Here is a 25,181-nt window from a genome sequence, read left to right on the forward strand (position 1 = left end):
GCCTCCCCCTCCACTCCCCTCAAGCCTACAAAGACACACTAAAAAGAAGTGCAAAGACCCGCACTGCAAATGAGATGGAAGTGCAGTCCTTGGGGCACAGGTGTAGGCTCTGTGACAAGGACAGGCTGCAGAAGGGCAGCAAGGACTATAGCATTAACACTTAGCAGCTGCTGGGTTTAATTTACATGTCTTAGAGAACTGGGGCCCATTATTAGAGTGAATGTACACCAGCCTGGCATGCGTTGGTTTATTACCATTACATCTGTACATAGGTAGGGACACGCTTATGTTCAATACTCTAAACACTCCATCGTTAGTATTTCTATCATAAACTGAAAACTAAATCAAAGTCTATTTTTTGGCCTTAAGATTGAACAACTTTTTTAAATTTCCAAAAGGAAACCCTAAATTCTACTTTATATCCCTTTTCATTTTAAAGATATTTGATTCTTACAATGCACTTATTACATTTTTTCCAAATGACATGGCTGCACTGTATCGAATGTGAAGTACCTAACATACACATCATCTACATCATTTAGAGCACACATAAAATAATTTTGGTCCATCATTCTATTATTTTCCACTTTTTAATGGTTTTTGTTAATAGATGCAGGAAGGCAATCATTAAATTAAATCTTAATATGAGCTATCAGTTTGTAAACAGAGCAGCAAAGTATGGTATGATGGAACTCACAGTTCAATAAATTCTGGGGTTTATATTTAACGATTTTATGTTTTCTTATACATTAATTTTCCACACAATTAAAAACTAATATTTAAAAAAAAAAAAAAAAAAAACTTAGAGAAAATGGGGGGAAATACTTTATCTGTATTTCACTTCCAATTCCATTTGGACAACAGTATTTCCTAAATGTAGCCTATTCACTGCTGGATATGTAATTACCTTCAGTTCATAGTCTAGACATTAATGCTTTCGTAGTATTTAAGACTCCTTGTAACATGCTTGCTGCTTTAAGTAAGCAAGGCTAAATCTTGACCAGATAAATTAGCAAAGAATGCAATAAAAGCTGCAATAAAAGAACTTTATCCTCCAAACCTTCAAGTTGCTGCTAAATGAGATTTCTTTGAAATGCAGATCAGTTGAACTAGATTAGTGAATTTTAGCTCCTGTCAACATCATAACAAAATACAAATACAATTGTTCACTGGCCTTATCTCCATGCTTCCATCTGCTGCCTTGTTATTTACTTTCCTTGATTTACTATGCAGATCTAAATAAGACACATCAAGGAGGGCTTACAACACAATGGCTTCTTAAGCTTTACATCAAGGTATTTGAAACTGAAGCCCTGAAAGGGCTGCCATCAAAGACATATCTCTAATGAACTTCCATATCAGAGAGGTTTGGTATTTAATACTGCTGTGAAAAGAAAAAGCTACAAATCAGAACGGCCTATGAAGGAAAATGTCTGCAAATCTTGATGAGATTAGCACCTACCAGAATTAATATCCCAATAAAAATGATATCTGGTTCACTGAAGAGTTAAAATTCCAACCTTTGCAAAAATAATGCCTAGTGTCAGAATGGGAAAACTCAGCTGACAAGGTTGAAACATCAGGGAGGCATTCTTTTTTTCTCCACAAATGTTCAAAAAAGCAGTTTTTTTCTGGTAGCTTGATTAAAATACTGTTGACAAACTAGCCACGGAATGAAATAATTAACAGACGACAGCACTACTGTGGTACTTTCTGCAACAGTGGAATTTTACAGTGTCTTTAAAAAAATTAGCAGCAAATTCATGGCAAAATAACATAATCTGAAATGACAGCATGCAACATTTCTTCATCAATTTTACTATTTCCCTTTCTCCCCCACAGCAATCTATGGCAGTGCAGGATAAAATCTTCTGTCAGTTTGCTTTAAAAAAAAAATCCTTAAGTGCCATTTCTATTACATGCCACAGCCCTGCTTGTGAAGTGCAATAAACAAAGAAGTTTCCTCCTAGTGATTTAAACTCTCTTTACATACCTGATAGATTAAACAAATACAAACATCTTAGAGTTTCCAAAGTTCAGGCATAGCCTTGTTAAGTAAAACCCCGGTTCTTGCAGTGTGCTGCCATTTGACAGGAATTTTTTTGCTAGGCACTGAAGTACATAAACAAACGATACTTTTCTTCCTTAAGAAAACATTTCAATCATTTATGTCCTTCTTTAGCAAGGGAAGATCCCACAAGCGTGTTCTGTACTGTGGATCAATCAGCTCCAAACCGAAGTAGACATGTTGTATGCTCCAGTGCCCGGAAATCATGCTGCAGGCTCACCAGATGATGAAAACAGAGGTATGCAGTGTAGGGGAGCCCCACATGGCACCCGCTGGCTTCTGGGCATGTCAAACTTCACAACTACCCTACAGTCAATGACAGCAAACACCTTCCCGTTACTTCTTGCCTCCAAACATGTACTTGTCTTTCTACCCTCCTTCCAAATTGCAGGCAGTCTTCCAGAAACAAAGCCCCCAAACAGAAGCAGCATCCTATGGCTGTACTGCAGACACCAGAGTTGCCTTCTTGCTGTACTTCATTTCATATGGGAGATGTTCCAGGCTTACTTATGACCAAGACAGACCGCTACTATTCCTTGTTTAATGAAATGACAAAACAACAGATTTGCATATGTAGAAGCAGGTGCTGTAACAGGTTTGACGACTCTTGACCTAAAGCACGTAAAATGATTTATCAGCAACAGCTGTCCCTAAGGTATTTGGGCTCTGATGGACAGTCAAAACTTCACCATCTGCACCACCGTGTGTTAAAAATGACAATCTGAATTAAAAGCTGGTCAACAAATCTCATATAACTAATGCCTTCCATATCCTCATCCATATGCTGAATTCCCAAGACACACAACACTTGGATTATCTATTATAAATACCAGTCTTTGAATCTAAACAAAATAAGACAATCTAGGAAGATGTGAAAAATAAGTGCTTAGCAGTTGCTACCTAATTCACAAAGCACCTACTCAAATAATACTTTGAATGTTCATACGTTTGAAATGCTTCTATGATTTCACATCAGTATATAAACATATATTCTTTCAAAGTAGCATTATATGTCTTTTCAGAATTAAAAAGTAGCTATAAATATCTACATAAGCTAATATAGGGCCCTTCTTGAATGCCCTGACAAAAAGCCTGATTGATAGCAAAACATCTCACAGCATCTGTGTCATCTCTGCACAATGAAGGTTCCCAGGGTAGTGAGGTCTGCAGTTTGTGTTCTGATTTTTCTGTGTGAAGGGGAAATGTGTTTTATTTTTTCCCCAGACCAGAGGAGGGAACCTGAGAGTCTGAATATGACCCCTTGGTGAACACAGTGACTTGTTCTGGAGCTATGCTAGCAGAAGGTAGCGCCATATGCCCCGAGCCCCAACTTGGATGCTCTTTCTACAGTCTAATGTGCTTGTCAAAAGATGTTAAAATCACAGATTTACTTTCTCTGGATACATTTTACTATTGTAAAAAGCGAGAAGAAAGGCAAATACAATGTATTATGACTTATATAGACTAGCATCCAAAATGTACTTCCTTCAGTTAAAACTGCAAGATCTTTTTTTATCAGTGAACAGTTTCTGATGTTTTTAACATTACGGCAATCTTGTGTATTATATCAATCACAGTTATTGTAACTGTTATGGATTAAAAACTACATTCTAAACTTCAGTGTTAATAATTTTCCTTCTAATATGAATGAGGAAAAATACAGCTCATTACCTGGAAATGAGTAAAAATTACCAAACTTTGCTCAGCTGAATTTCACTGAATTTTTAATTATTTCATTTTAAAGACTCAGAACACTAGATAGCTTACTAATGTAACACAGGCAGGAAAATTACTAAAATAAGAAAAAAAGAATCCATGAAGCACATACTGGAAGCACATCTAAAATAACAAAATATGTGCTTCATACCATTTCTAAACATAACTTAAAATGTGGTGGCACACAAAAATTCATTTAGTTCATATTTTGGCCTTTAGTTTTTAGAAGATATATAAGCATTTTTTAAAATATATATGAATGCACATACATATATTTGCAGGCACTGCTCAAAGACAGAAGGTTGTTTTTTCTCAAGTACATAATAAAATTATCTTCCAGAATTTTGCAAGATTCAAATATCTTTCAAACATATCATTCAAAAACATACAATTTCTTGCAAAAACAATGAAGATTCAAAAAAAGAAATGAAGTTCAATTTATTTACTTGCTTGGTTGTAACTGTCTGTTGAGAGATACAGTGATCCCCTCAAGAGCCTAAATATTTGGACAAATTTTTAAATGTGTATTATATACTTGACAGAAGGTATTTACATGACAGCCCGGAGCTTAAGCAATCTGATATGAAATATTTCATCATAAAACAAAGTCAAGTTAGAAAAAAAGTGCAGCTCAGCCACATAAAGAGGCTTGAGATTAGAAACATAAGCATTTAGAAAGAGATTAGCCATATAAGTGTTTGCGTCAAAATTGTGATAACCTTCATCCTGCTTCCCAATTCACTGGATCCTATGTACGAGTTGATGAAAATAGAAGATGAGCAGCACACAGCACTTACTCTGTCTTCTTTTACTGAGCTCTTTAATTGCCTGCTCGTTTTCTGCTGCCCCGTGCTCCCAGCGGTGCCCATCCCAGGAGGGCAGGGACGTCCCAGCTCACACAGCCACCATGGGCAAGGCCAGGGGCTGGGCTAGGAAACTCAGCTCCCTCAACTACACTGTCAAGGTGATGCCCAAGAGAGACAGAGATTGGTAAAAGGTGGAAACAAGCCTTGCAGATCTTGTTGGTGAGGGTGGACTCCTTCCAGCTCCCTGAAACACAGCACAGCTCTCCCTAACACAGGTGCTGTGGAAGCTGAGGGCTCATTTATCACTTTGGGACCTACTGTACTTTATATCTTGGTGGTATTAAACAAACTACGTATTTTGAGACCAGATATTTTGTCACAGATTTTGGCAGCAACACACATATTCATCAAGGACAATTCTAAAACACCACCATGACTCAGGAGAATTCTCCGTCCCTCCACAAAGACAATGAAGAGTGAGACTTGGGATCCCAACACAGCCAAAACAAACTGCCAACACATGAGAAACACTTACAGAAAAATCTGACAAATAAACTTATAGGCATATTCTCTCACTGTATTTTGTTCTTTTCAAAAGGTAGATGAGCTTTGGAAGGAACACTGAGCTGGCTCAGTGTAGCCATTGTGCACTTCATAATTGTGAATTGCTGCCACCAAGCAGCAACTTACCAGAAAAAAGGTGTGAAACTTTTGCAAGAATACAAGTATTAAAAAGATATCACGTGAGCATGGAGGACCTTTTACACTCTTGTCAGGGAAAACAAGTAACTCAGGAGAACTATATCAATTAGAAGAAGATGCAAAAGCAAAGGGATTAACAAGGAGCAAACCCAAAGTCAAAAACTAAATTGGGAATGCCTGGTCAAATAATTTAGGTTTGAGCCATTTTTACTCGCTTTCGTGTAATACTAAAATCAGATTAATCCTACCTAGCTCTAAACAGCTACACAGGATATAATCTCTACCTAATGCAGGGCTCATAGCAGAGCCTGTGGCTCTTCCAGCTCAGGACCAGTAGTGAAGCACCTGATGCTTGAATGGATGAATCTAGCCACTGTTAGGATGAATCACAAGAGAGAATGGACTGTAAGTTATTCGGAAGAGAAGAGGAATTGTTGGACACTTTTCTAATTTTAATGGAACTTGAGTTTGAAAAAATCCAGCTTTAATTAGTAGAAAAAGATTCATGTGGTCTAGATCATACATCAAATTTTACAGTGGATCTCTCTACAGAGGAACATGGAGTTATTTTTTCCCTTTTATTTCAGACGTTTTAAGTGCCTATTATTGAATTCTGTGAATTTAAGGGTCTTTGCTAAGTTAGTTTGGATACAGAACCAAACGTTTTGCTATATTTAGCCATATCTTTCAACATTTGAATAAATGAAAAGCTAAGATATGAGGGTGAAAAATGCTGAAGATATTTGTTTTTAAGGGCCAAAACCAAGTATCAAAATCGCAGCACATACGGACATCATGTATTTGTGGACTATAAAAAACATAACACTTGTCAAAGAAATTATTTCTTATTCTGCTCTCTTTTCAAATTATAAAGCAATCTTAATATTGAAAACTGTTGCCTTTTGTAAAAACATGCGTCTTATGATGTACACAGAATAGTTTGTTCCCACAGACTTATTTACGTAATATATTAAGTTGCTCAGAGAGGTCTTTATGTTTGCAGCACATAAAGTATTGATTATTAATATTTTATAACAAAATAAGGTGGCAAGTAGTAAATTTTCAGATATAATCTGCCCTCTAAAGTTTATTTCCTTTGTTTACATACATAATTCTCTTTTAAAATTTAAAAGCGGAATCTTTAAAGTGGAAAAAAAATTGCAAAATATTCTTTATTTGCAATGAAATTCCAAGGTTGCAGAATACTGTATCTGTCCCAATTTTAGAGAATTGCTTAAGGCCTCTGCCAACCAACTTTCAAGAGGATTAGCTGTAATGAAAATGCAATATATGTAAATACAACCACGTATTTAAATGTCAAATATTTCAAACACAATAGAAAAATTACAAATTCAAAGTTATCTTTTCAAACATAATTCTATCAATTCCTTTCATGAAAGATAAAAAACTGGAAACAGCATTTTTATACAGTGGAAAACATACAATGTGGTAACATATTAACTTAACCTTCTTAATGTATCTCGTTATTGAACTGAATGTGTTTTCTTTATGAACACACAATATACTCCATCTTTAACACCAATTTCACATATTTCAGATTCACCTTGTAGATTCAGAAGAATCTTGTTCCTTGTCTTAAAGTCAATAAAAGTAAGGTAGAGTATGAACTTTAAATAGCGCATTTTCCTCTGTGCTCTTTAGGTATCTTGTTTACTTGACATGATGTACAATATTAGCACAGGAGAAAGAATACAATTACAAAAGAAAATAAAATCATGCAGCTAAAACTCTTCTGACTTCAGACACATTTTTCTCATCTCTGGATGTGGTACAACCTTGCTGTGAACTATTAGCTTTCCAGGACTTAGAGACAGACGGTTTCATACTGCTCAACAGAGATTACTGCTGTCTATCTAAATAGGGCTTACAGTGGCATCAGCATATTTTATTAACTCAGAACCATAAATCCTATTCTTATGTGCTTTAAAAGACCAATATTCCTAGGGTCAGTTAAATTTACAACAGAGTGGCACCTACAAGAAAGACACTTCACAGTAAGGATATGCTGCTTTCCCCTTGGAAAATAAAACATTATTTCATCACTGAGACAAAACAACAGTTTTTCAAGCAGATTTTTAGCTCATTACAACATTATACAGTACCCCTATATACTTTATAGTGCCTCACAACAGAGGTTTTCTTCATCTTTCAAAATTCTCCATTTTTGGCACGCTCAGCAGAACTAAACTTCTGCTCTTCTGGGAAGCTTTATTTATAAACATATGCTGTTATCGAAGTCATAAAATTTGGGGATTTGATTTTAAAGTCATAAACCAATTTTAATCAACATCTTCTTGAATTGTGGACTGTTTACTATTTTATCTTTTATTGTAACACAACATTATTCACTAGAACTTCACTCTCAAGTAACAATATAATAATTCAATGCTATCACAGCTGTGAAAAGAAAAACTGAGCTTTGAAGCTATTTGATTTTGTCCTATCAAAACTGCTGTCTTGTACTGATTGCAGAATCTACTTAATTTGGTATTTTGTAACAAAAATGTAAAGAGACTACAAAATGTAAAGAGTCAGAAGTAAACATTTTGATCAACCTAAATCACTTTCAAAAAAACCCACCAAAACCCCTGCTGTTCCTTTTTAGAAAAATACCTTGGCATTTAAAGACAAAATAATAGCATGTGACTTGTTTACATGAGATAGAAATAAATCCTTCCTAAATGTACAAAGTTTTCCTTTGATAATGTGTGAATAACATTTAAAGAAATGCTTATAACACTTAGCAAATACTTTGACTATTTAACAACCTCACCAATATAGCTGCTTGGACACCATGGTGATGTGCATCATGCACAGACTTCTGCAAACACATCATCAACTCAACATGGGCATGCAGCTTCAGCATGCAGAGAGGAACTGCATGCAATTACACTGCATGTAACGAGGCAGGTGTTGCATGATCATATGGTGCATCACTAGGAAAGTGGGGAAATGCTGACTCAAAAAACACTGACGACTTGCATGATATTCATGCCAGAAAAGTATGGTTTGGAACAAACCAATAAAGTTGCTGGCCCTCAAAACAAAAAACAAAAAACAAAACCAAAACACACAGAAAAAAGCCCAAAACCGAAAAACTATGCATGCTATATACTTTAAGGAATAAGACATCTAGTAAATATGAAATTAACCCAAGTAAAATTACATAGAAGCTCCTTTCTTCAAATGCATTCCAGTCTGCATCTACATGAATACCATGCTGACTTTGAGAAAGCAGGTACAATCTCTAGTTTCTCACATCTCAAACTTGATTCTTTGTAGGTTTTTCAATTCAGAGATTTCCCAGTTGGGCAACCCCCACTTTGCCAACTGTTTTGCAAGAACACCATCCTCAGAGACACTACTAACAGTGATGCACTGATTCTTTAAGGCGAAGAGTATCTAAATTTGTATGCCACTTCCTTCCCATTAACACAATGGAAATAAGAGCTAGGTTTGTAAGTTATTTGTTTGTTTGTACTTGGAAGAGGTGGGGAGGAAGCAAACAGCAATATAAAGGAAAAAAGAACATTGTACTGAGTCATCATGTGTCCCATATGATTGTTCCTGGATTTGCCAAGTAGATTTACTTACAGTTGTATGTACTGTGCTCTTATTCTCACTTTCAGTCTGTATTAAAGCAAATTGCAAAAAATGCAAGTGGAGACATAAAACTTCTTTGTCAGCAGTGTGAGCAAATGCTACTGCAAACCAAACCACACAACACAGAGACCTCTTAAATAATTTAAATGTGTCTTTGGAAGAAACATAGAACACCACATTGGAAGAAACGTCTTGCAATTCCTGAAAGTAAAAGACAAGGAGCTTAAGAAGAGATGGCATTTTGGCAGGTATTTGGAGAACTAAGCATCATTTGGCCCTGTTGATAAACTGCAAGCAAGACTCATAGGCAGACATTAACTAAAGGTCATCCTTTAGTCACAGAGGCCAAAGACATCAGGGGAGAACAGATGGGGACAAAAACTTATGAAAGTAGTAGAACCTGGTTTCACTGGTGACATTCAGAGGTTTCCAGGCTACTATACAGCTCCAAATTAATGATGACTAAGCATTTTGTCAACAATTTGAAAAACAGTTGTTCAAGCTTTCAATGCTTGAAACTAAGCTTTAGAAGGTTTTCAGAACACAATACTTTTTACCCAGACTTTCCAACTCAATCCTTGAATATAGCAACTTTTCTTTAGAGAAAAGTGGCTTTTGAGAATGATTTATTATCAAGTTAAGCCTCTGCTGCCAAGTGCAAGGCAAGATTCTCCAACAGACACTACATAGTGTCGTAGTACTGTATACTGCCAAAGAATCTGCAGGAGGCAGCAGGTCCAGATCCAGATATATATCCAGCTGCTGATGTATGTTTCTTGGTTGTAAAACCAACTGATTACTCAGTCTATTTTGATTCTCCCTACTCACAGCAAAGCACAGGCCAGTTTTTCACCCACGGCAAATATCCATAGCTCTTCTAAAGAAGCATCTGTATTCTCCCCCTGACAGCTGAGTGAGTTCACTGTTAAAGGCAGTATCTGTAGTACTTGGAAGATGTGGATACAACATATAGAAAGTATAAAATACTGCTCTTAGCATAAGTACATTTTCATGCAAATGAAGGCATTATGGAAATTTAAATTTCAATATGATGACATTAGCAGTTCATGAAATGCTTTACATGACAATTTGAGAGAATTTTGTGCAGAGGAAAGAGTCCATGTTTATTCTTTTATTTTGTCACAATACTGAAAGATTTCCCTTATCATGCAACCATCTTGCTTGTTTCCCCTCTGAAATCCTGAACTGCAAGAACTGCCTGGAGGATGGCTCCACAGCAGATCTCAGTACAGCAGCTCTGAGGGTGACTCCAGGAGCAATCCTATTGCAGCTGAAGTTTACCTCCAAGCCTAGTCCATGACCTCCATCCTTCCCAGCCTACTCCATTCCATGTTTACTGGATGGCTACTGGATGGATTGTCTCAGAGCAGCATGAATCAGCAGGACACTAACAACACAAATACAACTACAAAAAGTGTAGCGTATTTATAAACTTAGTATGTTGAAAAGATTTAGAGAAATCTAAGGTATACTGGAATTGATGCACAGAGATTACACTGAGATGAGACAGGATTTGCTGAAAATTTATCTCAATCTCTGGTTTCTCTTCCACAATTTTTCATTTCATGATTTTAAATTCACAGAAGTATCTCTGAGATCCTCTGTCTGGTGATTCTTCCTACTTCTTTCCTAGTTCCAGTCCTTCAATGTTGCCCCACCTTTTGTACCTCCTTCAGAAAGAAAGGCAGCTTTCACACGGTACAAGTCACAGCTCTCCCACTTTCACTCCTTCTGTTCACATTCTTTATTATTATGTTTAACAGAAAGAGGGAATACAACAGGTTCCTTTTGAACAAAGAGATTTACAACAAAAATAGAAAACTGAGACAGCATTAAGGCACTGGAGTTTATAGGTAGCTGCAGGAGATGAGCACAAGAACATCTGGGAAAAACTAAGGCATGATATTTAATGCCAAGGGAGTACTCTCTCAGAATCTTAAAATTTCTCCTTTTTGCTGTCCACAGTACTCAGCACTCAGAGCTTCTACTGTAAAATATTTCACAGGTGTGTCAAGAAGCTTTACATGGATACAAGGGGTTTTATTATAAGCCAATAAGACCTAAATATATGCCACTTATCTTGTAAGAATGATTTTTACTAGCTTATAACTTTTCAGTTTGTATCAACAATATTTGTGCTACTGGGATTCACTGAGGTATTGCCAGTTGTCAAAATGTTAATACAAATACTTCTGTAACAGTTTTCATGTCCATGTAACTCTAACAGAACTTCATGCCTTAAAAGAAGATGTATGTGTATTTCATATCAGAGATGGAATAAGGTTCAAAAATATATATCCGAAGTCTTCAACCTAGGAACAAGCTTTTTAAAAATATCAAAAATAATGAACACTTTGTACATTCTGATGCCTCTGAATTTTACATGAGTTCCTAAAAGTGTGTGATAGCACTGCTTGAAATGACTGAATTAATTTTACTGTCCTGTTCTGATTCTGAAAGGTGACACTTGTAACATTCCTTAAATAACTGGGACCGAGACAGAGATGACAGTGGTGATTTTTCATAAAAAAGAGAACCTAACTTTGTTACAAGGCATAAGGAGGGACACCAAGCAAGAGCTGGAAATAAGGCAAGGGTTGTGCAAGTCCACACCAAGCTGGAAGGGTCACCCTCAATGATCATGCATCCAAGATCTGAGTTTACAGTATAGGATGACTACAGAGTTGCCATCAAACCAAAAACCATGGCTGAATAGTTAAGAATCTTGACAGGGTTTGACTTGTATTCTATACTGAGTTTTAGGAACGTTGCACAAATTTGTCAGTCTTGAGAGTATTGTAGCAACTAGAAATTCCGAATGGATGAATGAATGAATAAATGAATGAATGAATGTTAAAGACCTTTGCACAGGAGAGGTGGAAAAGGTAAGCATTTCTTGTCAGAGGAAGAGTCTTGTCTCCTCCTTCTCACCACTTCTCTTCTCTGTAGGTGTCCATTTCATTGCCAGTACCAACGAAGGCACAGGATAAAAGAATGCAAGAACTTTGACGGCATTTCACATCCATGAAGCCCCAGTGCCCTGGATCAGAAAGCAACATCTGCAAAACAACTTGCTATGAACATGGAATTCCCACCTAAAACACTACTTCAAAATTTAAGTATGAGGGATGAAAAAGCTGGAGAAACACTCAGCTGCTCAGTTTAAACTAGAATTCTGTTTTCTTTTTTTTTATCACATCATGTTTCCACCTAAAGCATGGTGTTAAGTCCCTCGGAACAAACTTATTTTATTATTAATCATATTCAATATTGAGGGCTAGCTTGACAGGAGTGAAATGGACACACTAATCATAACTACTGAGAGAAAGTAGTGCATGGAGGCAATACCAGGAATGCTGGGGACAACAGGACAGAAACAGCCTCTTACGGGGAACAAATTACTAAGGGACAGCTACACCTGAAAATAACATACACAGGTACCAAAGGAGCAGTTAATAGATTCCTTGCTATTGTCATGCAGGTTTTATATTACCTAAAATAATTCTGGTAGCCACCAATGATTTTAGAGTACCTAGCAAGTTACACTACGGTTAATGTGATTTGTTAACTCGTTTTGTTTAAGATAAGTTAATAGGCATTTTAAAAATCTAGGCTCAGGCCTTCTCCACTGAATAGAAAAACATACAAAATGTTTAATGAAATAGAGTAACTACATAGTCCATTAAGCACATAATATTTTAACTATATGCTATGTGATCAGCCTACTAAGTGGAACCGTCATGTCTATGCCTGCCTACTTAAAGTTCCTATATTTCAGTGTTCAACAAAAACATTTCATATTTTATTTATCTTCTTATGTCAGCCTCTCATATAAAACTGCATATAGTTTACAACTGAGCAAAGAAAATATATAATGCACAAAAAAAAGCAAGCAGCATTAAATTTCAAACAGAAAATGACTGTCACATGACCAATTTGCCATCATAACATCAGTTCCAAGTTTGTACCTAACCTCAAGGACCAAACCCTCAAGAAGAATAAAGGACATCTAAAATCATGGGTATTTTGTTCCTTGAGGACATTCAGACCAAATCTGGCAATGGTCCTACACTGGCACAAGAAACAATTCAGCTAAAAATTGAGTAGCAATGAAAAAAAAACCCACAAGAGCAGCAAATACCATTTCCCAATAGCAGATCAAACTCAGCAGCAGAACAGAAGGCAGCAGAGCACAAACTGATCTGAGAATAAAAAAATCATGAGGTCCAGAGATAACTGTTACTAATTATGTATCTTAAGAGATAGAATCTTTATTTCCTGTTGGAGGACTCCAGAAGTCTGCTTTCTCCATTCATGATAGATATTAGTATTCTGTTAATTGGCCTAAAATAGCCTGTTGCTGTTATTTTCTATAACCAAGAAAGAAGAATATTAGCCATTTTCTTTGGGCTCAATGCAAACACACAGTATTATACAGAAAGGGGAGAGGGATAAGAAGGGGAGGATTGAGATTCTGCTACACACTCTCTTTACTGCTGCCATCCTGTTTTCACATGGGAGAGCAGTATTCATCAGGGGCTATGTACAATTTCTTTCTTCTCTTTGGTGCTGATGCTGACACACAGAGAGATTCCACAAGAAATGACAGCACTCTGTTAATTATCAAAGGACACCCAGGGCTGAAATTGTGCTGGTACATACTGAACCCTGCACTTTCCTGAGCTGTAGTGCCGTGCCCTGTAAGTAAAGCTTATGTTGCTTGTAGCCTTTAGATTTTTTCAAAATAATTTGATCATGCTAAAGGTTACCCATTAGCCACTGGAATTTTTCATGATGTGCACCCCACAGGTATTTTCACACTCTGAGAAATGCTTTATTACTTGAGAGTAGAGAAATTTTCTCCTTTGCAGGACCAGTAGAATCTTCTACCATGGAGTAAGTGAGAATGCCAAGAAGGGCTTTCCATGTCACAATTGAAATCACTCTGAACCACACAGAAATACAGAACTTAAAAAACCCCAGAAGTACATAGGAAAGTCAGGCAAAAACAGATGCAGAATATGATAATTATTGTAGTACAAATGAAATATATAAACCACACATGTTTCAGTTGAATGACAGTCCACGTGTACATTCACACTCTGGATGTCTCCAAGCCATTAAGCTTATGCTATAAATTCCCTAGTGGATGACCTCAGAGGTCTCCAGGTAAACTGCAATGCAGAATCACACCATGTGCCTGACAGCATTGTCCAAATGCTTCTTGAACCCTGTCAGGCTTGGTGCTGTGACCACTTCTCTGGGGAACCTGTTTCAGTGCTCAACCATTCTCTGGGTGAAAAAACTTTTCCAGACATCCAACTTAAACCTTCTAGACACAGCTTCAGGCCACTCCCTCTGTTCCTGTAACTGGGCACCACAAAGAAGAGATCAGTGTCTGTCCCTCCTCTTCCTCTTGTAAGTTTTAGACTGAAATGAGTCTCCTTTCAGGCTGAACAAACCAACTGACCTTATCTGCTCTTCACAAGGCTTTCCCCTCTAGACCTTTCACAATCTTCCTGGTCCTCCTTTGGACTCCCTCTAATTGCTTTGTATCTATTTGATATTATGGCTCCCCAAACTGCACACTGGACTCTAGGTTTATCAAGTTCCTGCTTTGGCCATTCATTGTAAATCTTGATCAATCTCTATGCACTAAGAGGCCAGCATACATGGAGAAATCTTTAATCCTTTCAGCAACAGTGCAGAGGCTCTGCCCATGCTAATAAATCAAAAGGGCCAACATACAGGCTCAAGGGCTGAATCTGTGAATATAAAACCATGGTACTTGCTCGTGCTGCCCTGATGTCAAGTGTCTGAATGAGGAAACTTGCACGTCTGAAGTTTAGAGGAAAAACAGAGATAAGATAAAATGTGGCCACAACTGTAGAAGTTTCCCTCTACACGTACCTAGAGTTAAAAATGTGTATGGAAAATACAGACCTTCACTTATCCCAGACTTCTTGCACCTTCATGGAAAGGTGGAGCCACGCATGGGCAGTTAGGAGGTTACAAGGCAGTCCCATGTAGCAGTGCATTGCAAGGTTTAAGTCAAACCAGCCACTAGACAAATATCTTAAGCTTTTGATGAACCTGGAAAAGGGCAGAAAATGGATGCTTACTCCTTTGGTGAGCATGAGCAGACATGCGTGACACATGGGCTTTTACAGAGTTGAGGGAGAGGACACTGGAAATGGTAACAAACAAACACATTAAATATCAAACATTCCTCTCTGGAATTTATAGGGACTGGTCTAACTGAAGCAAAGAGTAATGTTCTCACTTGTACTCACAAAACACTCACAAAGCTCTTAGAAGTCTTCAGCACCCACATTGTGACAGTGGAGTATTTTGGGAAAGTGGCAAAAGTCAGAAAGACTTATCTGTCAGGCGTCACTGTCTGACTGGGCAAGGAACTGGTGGAGTATTGTCCTGTGGCCTCACACTGCCACCATAGCAAAAGTTTTCTGTAATATGAGAAACAATAGCTGAAAGGATACAAAGTGGGAGAGCTCACAGAGGGGAGACATACTTAGTGTTAGGTGATGTCTGGCACAAGGCAGTGCAGAGGTTAGCTGAGAAATGTATTGTCAGAAAAAGAAAGCACAGAGTAGAATCTGTTCACAGACAAAAGAGCTCTCACAAATTGAGAGTTAATAGTTTCTCCAGTGAGCCTAAGGATTTGCAGTAATATAATTTTTGTTTCAAGTGTTCACCTTGGGACCCAGATGCTTGGAAAGAGACTCAGACATTTGGAAAGATTCAGGTTTTGCACCTTTGTGGCACCCCTTATCAAGGAAACAATTGTAAAAGTAAATGAAAAAAAGGCACACAGGGGGACACAAGTTAACAGCAATGACTACCACCACCACGATGAAAACTTCAAGGGTAACAGACAGGACATATGGAAGAACCCTGAAATGAACACAGTTACCATCTGAGAAGAAAATAAATTATTAACGAGAGGTCAGACTTCTAAGCATATGACATTATGCACCTTCAATTCTAAAAAGTTACAGACCACATACTGAATACCTATAAATGCTGTCCAAATCCATACTGAATTTCTGCAGGAATAGAGTGCCAAAACACACTTGCTTCAGGCAAGAAACAACATCTGTATAATGCACTCTACTGAGGTGTCCTGCAACTGGCTGTAAGTTACCTGGGATGAAATCTTCACTTGCCCAAGAACTGAAGAAAGAGGAAATACCTTATAGGAGGACACTGACAGATGTCTGGATCCAAGACAAATTCATCATCATAGGAACGGACAATGCAGACTGCCCAGAAGATTCTATGGCATTTACAGAAACCAGTAAGAATGTTCTGTCAACCGCCTGTGCCTCTGACCCCATTAGGGTACAGTCTTCCAACATGTAAAGGGAGGAAATCTGAAACAGGTAACATCAACAGTCTCATTTATGAGACGGAACCCCAATGATGCAATTGAACAGGCTTATTTCCATTCTCCTGAATACAGTAACTGCTTCAAAGTGTGAGGAGCTAAGAGGGATGCAGAGCAAGTCCTCTCCCTGGAGCCTGCTGTTGCTTGCCAAGTCCTCCTGGTGGCAGAAGGAGAGTAGGCTAGAGCAGAATGTCTAGCTCTAAAATTACCCCAAAGTGGCCACTCTTGTGCAAAACGTCCATTCATCAGACTTGATCATGTTTCTACTTCTTTATTAAGGGGAAGTCTAAAATACTTTGTGATCAGTTAAGCAGGTTCTTGAAGCCACTCTGGTCCCAGATGCAGCAGTAAGACAGGCGAGCCCGATATGATCAACAATCAGACAACCTTACACACATTCATGGGGAAAAAAAATTATACTGGGGAGGCAAACAGGAAGACCTTTTCTTACCATAGGCCAAAAGGCTGAAAAAAAATCACTGTTGCACCATTAGCAGGTTTTTCACCTCAATAATGCAAACTCTTCCTGAAGAGATTTCTGTATCAACCAGATCAATACAAACTGACACAGTGATAACTGAAGCAGAAGCTTTTATAAAGCAGATATATATACAAATTTGAAAGAGATTTCTCAAATAATGGGATAATATATAAATATGCTTGCAACATAAGTGCAGGTAAAGGACATTGTGAAATGCCCTTTTGACAACCTAAATGATCCTGTGATTCTCTGCAATGCCTCAACAGGGAATATATCTAATCGCTCCACAGTAGCAAGATATTTTATTCAAAATTTTCATTTCAGACATTAACTGAACATCAACTCATAAAAGGACATGCCTTTAACTTCACCGTTTATTACATTATATTACTTTATTTGTTCCTACATTTTCTTTTTTCATATAAACATTTTTCTCCATTGCTTTTCTTTTTAAAATTAAATTACTTAACTGGTGTTTGATGATGAGGCCTAAGAGGAAGCTCTCACATGAAATCAAAAGTCTTTCATGTTTAAAATTAAAGCAGTAGAAAATTTAAGTAAATTACTGAATAAAAAGCCAGAGATAAAAATAAAATTCCAGAATTTCCTCTCAGGAAAAAAAAAAACAAACCGAAGTTTTAGGATTATATGTTACTTCAAAAAATCAAAATTGAATACTGCAGAGCAGCATACTCTTAAAAATGTCAATCTGCATTCAATTCAAGAGAGACGAATACTGCCTCATTTCTGTTTATGTTATTATGTTAGGAAATAGTGCTAGTTAGAGGTAAGTCTCTCAAGTCAACTTTAATAGTAAAGATACAGCTAAATGAGAGACATAAATAGCTAATTACAAGAGGCCCGATTTTGCATTATTTCTGTATCACTTTTAAATTGCAAGTTGACTCTCATGGATACCAGAGACTGGTATTTTAAGATTCTTATGACTTTAGGAACTTTTTTGAGCAGCATGTTATTATCTTGGTTTAAAGAATTAAGGTATCTGAAAGTCCAAGGTTCCCATCTCCATGCCCACACTCAAAACACATCATACGTTACAATAAGAGGAAAACACTTCTACATTTTTAATCTGCAACACTGTTAGCTTATCTTGTAAAACCTTCTCTTAAAAAACATGCTTCTTTAAATGACTAGAAGTTGAAGAAAATAAGATTCCTCCAAGTGAATTTTAGTGGAATTACTTACAGAATTAATTTTTTTGCAGAAGATTTTTTTTGCATTTTATGATCAAAATGTACACGCAGCATATTGAAATTCAAACCATTTTAAAAGTCTTAAAATACTTATCTTCATCAGTACACAACCTCATCATTTTGGTAGACACTTCGATAAAGTTTTATTCAAATCACATGATAAGAAAATGTCATGTCATTTCATACACAGTAACCAAAAGGTTTACTGGAGGATCAGTCATTATTTTGCATTTCTAAATGCAAGATGGTATTCCTGTACAGCCTAAACACGGTATTTTTTCCCCAAATAATAAGCCTAGCCTTTAAGACATTGTATAACATTGTAGCCTGTACAATAAAATGATTCTGCATTCAGCTTAGAGATCTTCTGTCTTTGTTTCAGTCCTCCTTCAGGCCAAAGAGGTGCAGAAGTCCCTGAGGAACAGCTAGATTACATTTTATCCAGGAAAGCACAACTGCCCTTCCCTGCCTCCTCTCTGCCTGCACAAGCACAGAGGACAGGGGTGCAGGAAGGCAGCAGCAGCCCTTCAGCAGAGGGAACCACAACCAGTCCCACGCAGCCAGCTCCTCCCGAAGCCTCGGGATGTGCCAATTCCCAAGTGCTCCTGCCCCTGAGAAGACAGGCCCCCCTGGCTGCCAGCCCTTTCACACACCTGTCCTGGGCCAGGGATGCGCTTCCCAGCACAGCACTGCACCTGCTGGAGTGGCTGCCACCAGCATCCACCTATGGACCACTTTTACACCATCTGAAGCCTAGTAGTGCACAGAGATAAATGATATTTGTGGATACTGAAGATAAAGTTTATGTGCTGAAAGCCATAAAAACCTTTGAAACAAGCAGTCCACTTTTTTTTTTGGTAGTAGTTTTCTATATCAGAAACCAGTACCTACCAAAGCAGATTGATAAGGAAGTTTACTTTATGCACTCTTTGAACCATGGATGAAGCAAAACTTAACATCATGCTGAAATTCAGCACCACAGATATACAGAACCAGAAATATAAAATAATCAAACTGTGTCTCAAACTGTTTAAAATAAAAGGTTATATTGATAGAACGTACCATATGCGGTATTGAGTCATCTCTAAGTAATGTTGGTCAAGTTCAATTAAGTAGAACACATAATTTCAGTGAGCTGCAATCATCATTGTTTCAAATTAGCATAACTACAATATTAATTACACATTCCTAGAAAGCAAGACGAATTAGGTATACAGGAGAATATGAAATATCCATGATTAAAAAAACTCCCTGCAAATCATCTGCAACAGTGTTATTATAGGCTAATTTTTTTTCCTAATTTGACATGTTAAAGCTTCCTTCCTACCATACGTGTAAGACACTGAAGAATTTTCAGACCAATATATCATAGTATGACAAGACCATCACGTTAGGCAACTAAGCATGGCTTCTTTTGCCACCTGCCATTTCTGTCAGCTCTCCTGAGCACTTCAGTAAATCTCCCAGTAGAAAACGATAACGTGCCACGATTTATGTTCAAATGATATGCTTTTTAACCAGGATCTGATAAACAAGATCTGAAGCACTCCATTAAAGCTTTCCAGAAGTTCTGCAACCACTTCACTTGAATTAGACACGGTGTATGATGCAGTCATTAATTGAAAAGAAGAAATGCCATGAGTTCTTAGACCGGTATTTAGTATTCATGTCATTCTCTGCATTTCTCTACCATACAATTTTTAACAGACCAAAAGTTTTGTAATAGTAACACTGGACAGCTGTGTTAAATGGATACCTGCAACATATGACCTGTAAGTGGGACAACACTTTAGACATTTTAGAAATCCCATTTTAGCAGCCAGCAGAGAAAATGTGAAAGAGCTTACCACTGTAACATGTAACCCTGCAGACTGCCCACTAGAGAGATTCATTGGAATCTGCTGATGAAGAAACTAGAGTAAACATCAGTAATAATACAGGTCTCCGTTTTCTGAAAAGTTCTAAATCCAGTAATGACTCCAGCTAGCAGTCTTCCTTCCAGACATTCTAACAGAGTTCTCGGAGAGTGTGTGCTAGGAGTACAGGCTTATTAAAACAAACAAACAAACAAAAAAAAAAGTAGGCAAAATAGACAAAATAAGAGCTTTTAATTTCTTCATATGTTCCACAGACCTCTAGTTTTTGAAATTAATTAACAGTAAGTATTGGAAAATAGAGAGAAGAATTACTGCTGAAAAATGCTTTTCTTATTTTTTTTCCAATTAAACATGAAATTTTGGAATAGGATGAAGAATAGGCTTTACTTAAGTTTGTATCAGTTGTGGGCAGGAACTGAGATGCCGCTAAAAGAACAAGGAATAGTAGAGAGATCTTTGTCATATTCTTTTATTGATCAATTAGCTACAGAAAGAAAAGCTACAGCATTAAACAAGGAAGCTTCTCTTTAAACTTGTTCCAGGGCAGAGAACACAGCTTCTGTGTTTTCTTCTTGTTTGGGTTCTCTGTGTTTTTAAATGCACCACAGTACATGTCTGACAATCCAGCCTAATTTTAATTCTCTTTAATTTCTTCCCACCACAGAACCATAATCTTCAGGAGATCCTTCCCATGAGAACCAAAGCCAGAGGTCAGTGATCTTGGGACTGCCCAACAGTTTGGGACCCTCTCTCCTCTTACTGCACAACATAAGGCTTTCTACTACTCTGGGGGCTAAACCCAGCCAGACTGGTTTCAGAAACATCTCTGAGAGAAAATAGATGCTACTTGTCCTACTTCCTCTCACTCACATCTCTTCTAGTGGACACCCATCTCAGATTTTTTGTACTAGTCCACAGCTCTGTTCCTCACCTGCTGCTCAGGGAACACACAGCAATCCTTTATTCTACATCATGAAAGAAAAGTAAAGCAAAGAACAGGGTTTACATTGAGGAAAAGATTTCTACCTGGAGAAGATGACGGGAAGACAAGACAGTGACAGCATGATACTGCTGCTCCTGAAGTCTGTATCAACATTTACATGTTATGATGGGCAAAGAAAGCAGGATGTTGTCACAGAAATTAGTAAAGACAGAAAGACAATCTTCTGAGTTGGAAAGAACCCACAAGGAACATCAAGGCCAACTCTTAAGTGAAAGGTCCATACTGGGATTGAACCCACAAACTTCATCATTATTGGCATCACGCTCTGACGAGCTGAGCTCATCTCAAATCTACCATCAGTTACTTTACCTCCAGGACAATCAGTTTATTTGAGAATGAGGACTCAAAGAAGAGAGAACCTTCCCATATGACTATCAGCAGTCAGCTGGGAAATCAAGAGATTAGCCCAAGAACTCAGCTCACAATAGTGCCTTTGTGAAACTTTCAGATCATACCATGTTTCTTCACATAGAAATCTCATGGAGAGAAGAAAATATCAATTTTACAACCAGGAGAACTACTATGAGATGGGGAACATCTTCCTGGGAAATAATAACAAGTGGTTAATCAGCATGAATGTGAACTAGCATGGACAAGGGACTAATGTAATCTCTGTATTATCAAGGAAATCTGAGAAGCAATGCTACCTAAGCATTTGACACTGGAGTCACTCCTTATAAAACAGAGTCATTAGTCTGATACCCACAACTCAAACAGGACATCTGATACCCACAACTCAAACAGGACACTGCTCAAATGGGAAGGATTCCCAGAATACACTTTAAGTATCATGAAATTACTGAAAAGTAGGACTAGATGTGAAAAAGTGAATCTGTTTACAAAACAGAAGATTATAGGACAGTTAAGCACAGTCCATAAGTATCCAAACTCAGGGCAGAACCATAATACTGTTTTTTTTATTCCTCCCTCTTCTTTAAGAAAGGTGTAACAATATCCTGGAAATCTGAAGCAAGACAAATTCAGAAGAAAATGTAGAGACAAGCAAACATTGAATTCCTAACAACTACAGCAAACTGCTGAGGGCTGCAAGGGATTTTCTATCACTGGAAATTTTCCCTCCCTTTACCCCCGCCTCCATTGAGATCAGCTCTTTTTTTGAGAGGTACGATTTACTCCAGTCTTTATTGGCCTTAAAGCAGAAATGGAGGAAGTCCTTGCCACAAAGGAAGTCATGCCCAAAGATTACAGTTGTTCTTGACAGGCTTAAAAGCTCTTAAAGTAGGACAACAATAGCTCAAACCTCTTTTAATCCTTTATGCTCTCATGAAACGCTCATCAGCAAAGATCACCTGCCAGGGACTAAGACCCTGCTCTATTCCATGCCATATAAACACAACATGCAGGTAATCCCTGCCTGGGAAAGTTGAAAACCCAAACACATGGCAGAAGACAAAACAGGTGGATTCAGGGGGAGAGCAGGAGGAAACAAGGAAACAATACAGGTCAGCAGGAAAGGCAGGAGCCCTCCTATCCACAGCACACCCATTGTCATGCTTTCTACAGGCAACACAGCAAGGGACAGTTTTAATGAGGGATTTGAAGTCAGAAAAGTTTAGACCAGAAATAATCTGTAAAATTTGGATTACCAAGTGGAGGAAGTTCCCAAGGATTGTCATGGGCTCTCCATCACCAGCAGTGTTTTAAAACACTGTTGATTTATTTTCCCCAAAAAGATATGGTGTATTTAAATAGAAATTAATTAAAGAACTTCTATAGATACTGTTGAAGATCACAATGGTCCTCTTTGGTTTTACAGACTTCATTTTCCAGGTAACTTCTGCCCCTTTAAAAAGATGCATCATTATCTCACATTAAACAAAATCATTAGTATCACTATATGGAGTCCCACAAACCCAGTAAAATTATTTTTAAGATGTATCAGCTACAAGACCATCCCTACATTCTTTTGCACTGTAGCTTTTTTTTTCCCTGCAATGAAATAAAGAAACCTATAGAAAAGTGACTTCACTAAGCCCCCATGCATCCCATACAATTAGGTCATTTACACCACTGACTGAAGTTCCTCAAGGAGGATCATAGAAATACCACAAGAAAAAATGGCAGTATCTCACTTGTGACACACAACTTATATTTGCTTTAGAGAAAAAACACAGAAGCATAAAGATAATCACAGTCAAGGATGTTAAAGAAAGAATATGAAATCTCCATTCAGAAAAGATGGAGACCATTTGCTAGCAGGTTATAAGAACATACATATGTAATAGGAACACAAAGAAAGTACTTACATTGTCTGCCTCGAAAAAATTGTTTGAGTTCTCAAGTGCAAATCAAGCAGCTTCAGACAGTACTCAGTCAATTACAAAATCACAGAACAGCTGAAGCTGGCTTGGACCTCAGGAGTTCTCTAGTCCAGTGCTGCTCATAGCAGGCTCAGCTGTGAGATCAGACAGGGCTATTCAGGATTTTCAAGGGGTTAGACTCTATTACTCAATTTAGGAAGCAAGAACTTAATATCCCTGATTGAATGACCACAGCCACCACATTAAGCATATGAGCAAATATGCTTATAAACTAAATACATTTGTATGTCGTTGACACATTTTTTAAAAAATTGTGTGTGTGCATGTCCTAAAATTACAATGTGGAGAAGCTTTTAATCAGTAAAACACTAATATATTTACACCTGCACCTAAGTTCCTCTGAAGAGCAAGCTCACATTGTTGGATAAATTCACAAATTACTTAAACAGAATGAGTTTGAGCATTACAGCGCCTACAGAAGAATTTTTAACTAATCAGCCATGGTTGGCATCTGTTAAATACCTGGAATAATAAAACTTCTGTTGACTAAAGAAAACTCTGTGAAATAATGTTTTGTATGACAGATGTTTTCCAAAAAGGTATAATTAACTTTAAAAGCGTTAATTCAGATAACAGAATTAATTTTCATATGGAATGAATAATGGGCAAGTTAAAAACATAAAAGGATAGTAAAGTCTTGGTCAAAGATGTAAACAGACACTGGAAAGTGCCCTGTTACTGCATTTGCATTTAAAAATAAAATCATGTAGTGGGGATATAAATCTCCTTAAAAGGTACAATCATACAAGGATTAAAAATCAGCATTCTTAACTGTTCTCTACCAGTGAAAATCGATGTTACTTTGGATCACTTTTTAGAAGTTTATTTTGCATTTTCACTGATACAGACCTAAAATATAATAACACAACGTGAGTTTCTAAAGTTGACCAACTTTTGTAAGGCTCCTCTGAAAGACTTCTGGGGACATTCAGACAATATAATGATTTGTCTTGTGAGTATACATACTCCAATAAGAGCTTTTACTGTCATAACTTTTGTGGAGAGTGTGTTTAGATCATTACTTTCACTTGGCATATGAGCTCACACAGCCAAGCATGTTTTTTACATTTCAGTTTTTCAGACTCTTAAGATGCGTTTTGAAGGACTGAGGAAAACAGAACAGAGAAACTAACATACATACAGACTATGTATATGGAAAGTCTGTAAAACTCAGCTTTTCATCTTTTGAGTAATAAACCCCAAATAATAAACATCTCTTTGGGTAATAAATCACAACCCCATTATTCACACCATCAGTGATGCCTAGCAGTAGTGTAGAGCCATTAAGTTTGAGGTAGGTGTGATGAGTCCTTCACCTCACAAAGGCTCCAACATTGTCACCAGAAGAAACAAGGCAGACATTACCTCTGGATGTCTTTCCAATGATGTGAAGTTTAATGATTTTTAAGGACTCCAAGCAATCCCTAGATAAATGGCATTAATACAGATATTTGAGAGTGAGCCATTGATGTACCTTGTACTCAAATGAGAATTCACTTTGTGGCTACAACATGGTGCTGGCTCAGTATGAAATTTTAAGACTCTGCATGGAGGTAGCTACACCTTTGTATTTGACAAGTACTGGGACAAAAAGTCTTGGAAAACTCTAAAGAGAGTGACAACATTCATACAAAACCCTTTTTAATATTGAGGCAATAAGGGAACCTCCATTCCAGATGTATGGTACTCTGGAGAAGGGAAAGGAAATACTTAAAATCATTTCCAGATTACAGAAAGTATTAGAAATCAATTTTTTTAAATGTTGGGTAAGAATTCTTGACACAAAGAATACCTTTTTACTGTTAGGTGTCTGATGGAATAGGTTGCCCACAGATGCTGTGGACTCTCCATCAAGGTTGAAAACCCCATATTCCTGGAGAAATTCAAAATGCAACCTGAGAAGATCCAGGACAATGTGC

At 37.4% G+C, this 25,181-nt stretch overlaps 1 protein-coding gene across 10 annotated transcripts in view; it reads right to left on the bottom strand.

The window, feature by feature from the left end:
- FOXP2 (forkhead box P2) overlaps nt 1–25,181 on the bottom strand; it is a 394,712-nt gene that overhangs the window by 341,619 nt on the left and 27,912 nt on the right. The window contains exon 1 of one of the 10 annotated variants that reach the window (XM_088165457.1): nt 14,881–15,016. The exons of the other annotated variants lie outside the window; for them this stretch is intronic. The gene's annotated coding sequence lies outside the window, so the exon portion shown is untranslated. Of the gene's footprint in view, nt 1–14,880; nt 15,017–25,181 lie in introns of those variants that run through there. 10 annotated transcript variants of the gene reach the window in all.

Source organism: Sturnus vulgaris, chromosome 5, assembly GCF_052056855.1.
Source record: "Sturnus vulgaris isolate bStuVul1 chromosome 5, bStuVul1.hap1, whole genome shotgun sequence".
In the NCBI taxonomy this organism is placed as follows: Eukaryota; Metazoa; Chordata; class Aves; order Passeriformes; family Sturnidae; genus Sturnus; species Sturnus vulgaris.